The sequence below is a fragment of the Delphinus delphis genome, chromosome 3, assembly GCF_949987515.2.
Source record: "Delphinus delphis chromosome 3, mDelDel1.2, whole genome shotgun sequence".
Taxonomy (NCBI): Eukaryota; Metazoa; Chordata; class Mammalia; order Artiodactyla; family Delphinidae; genus Delphinus; species Delphinus delphis.
In genome coordinates this window covers 131,450,541-131,452,155 of record NC_082685.1, presented here as the reverse complement: position 1 = coordinate 131,452,155, position 1,615 = coordinate 131,450,541, and positions in this window count along the sequence as shown.

Genomic DNA, 1,615 nt, shown 5'->3' with positions numbered 1-1,615 from the left:
TGAAACTAGAGCTTTGAGACACTGAATCCTGGGGGTAGGAAGTCATTGTTTTAACAGCTGGAAGTAACAGTTCTAAGAACTGAGAGGGCCAGAAAGTTAGAGCAATGGGCTGAAATCACTAAGGAAGCCCACTTTCCATGGGAAAGGGGATTTTGACGCAGCAGTCACTGCCACGTGAGCAACCCCGAGGAGGGACCCAGGTAGTGAGAAACCGAAGCCTTCTGCCAACAGTGAAGTGGGCCCTTCTCAGATGACTGCGACCTCATGGGAAATCCTGAGACAGAACCTCAGGCACTCCTGCATTCCCAGCCTCCAGAAATGTGAGATAATAAATGTTGTTTTAAGTTGCTAGTTTGGAGGTCATGTGGCCATAGATAAGGAATAAGAGTTGTCCTGAGTTGGGCCAAGGAGGCCAGGCCTTTATGTCTGACTCGCTGACTAGTCATGGGGTGCAGGCCGCTCCTCAGAGGAGGAGGATTTGGATGAGGCCGCTTCCTTCAGCTAAGGCAGCCCCCAAAGAGGGCAGTCCTCTGAAGGCTATTTACCAACAATATTCTCACCAGCTGGGTGATTCAGTCCTTTATTCCTCAGGAGGGATCTGGGCAGCTCATCACAGCGTTCACCATGAAGTGTTTAGTTTGGGGCTTCTATGGGCCTCCAGAAAGAAGCTTCTGGAGCACAAAAAAGGTGCTGGTAAGCTAGGACTCAAGAGTTTGAGAGTCTGGGAGTATCCGCCATGCATCCTATTCTCTTCGTTACCACTGCTCTCCTTTTAAATGTTGGGGTTTCCTGGGGTGTCATTCTTGACTTCCTCTCCATGTCTGAGTAGAAAAACCAGGGAGATTGGTGTCCACAAAGCAAGGAGGAGGAGAGAAATAGGAAGAAGGTGGTGGTCGCTGAATGTAACGCTTGGGGTCTCGGGAGAAAACAGACGACAGACTCAAGGGGAGAGACAGAAAACGCTTGATGAAGGGACTCTTGACAGAATTGTGGCCAGGGATGGGGGGAGCACCAGAGGGACCTTGAGGCACCACCTGCCACCAGGCCTGCAGGGGTGAGGGCAGGGAGGGCACGCAGGGGAGGCTCTTTGTGGAAAAGGCTGTCCATCAGGAGCCGTGGCCTTCCGAGGGGGACCCAGCGATCCAAGGATGCTTGGCAGGGCCAAGGGCATACCCGCTGGCTTCACTCTCCTCCTGCCCTCTGGGTTTCCGCCAAACCCACCTGGGAGCCAGACGGTCCAGGAGTCGTTGGTGCAGCCCACACAAGTCAGCTCCCTGCTGGCTGCCCCGGCGGCACAAGGCAGGGCGGAGGAGGTTGGAAAGTGGCTCTGCAAGGGCAAAAGTGAAAGGTGTTGAGCAGACAAGAATTAGATGTGCTCATGACCAGCTCCCTCTTAGAAGCGATTTAAAATAACTGCAAAGGTTGGGGTATACTTAAGTTTTAAGGATAGTATCTGAGAGAAACTACTCCTCTCTTCTCCCATAGTGTCCCTGATGCCACTAACAGATCGTAGATAAAGAGGCCACGGGTCTGATCCCCGGAGTATTACTTTCCTAGGAAATTATATTCAGCTCTGTATCTTGACTGTGGCATTGTACTAGAGTCCGGCAAGATG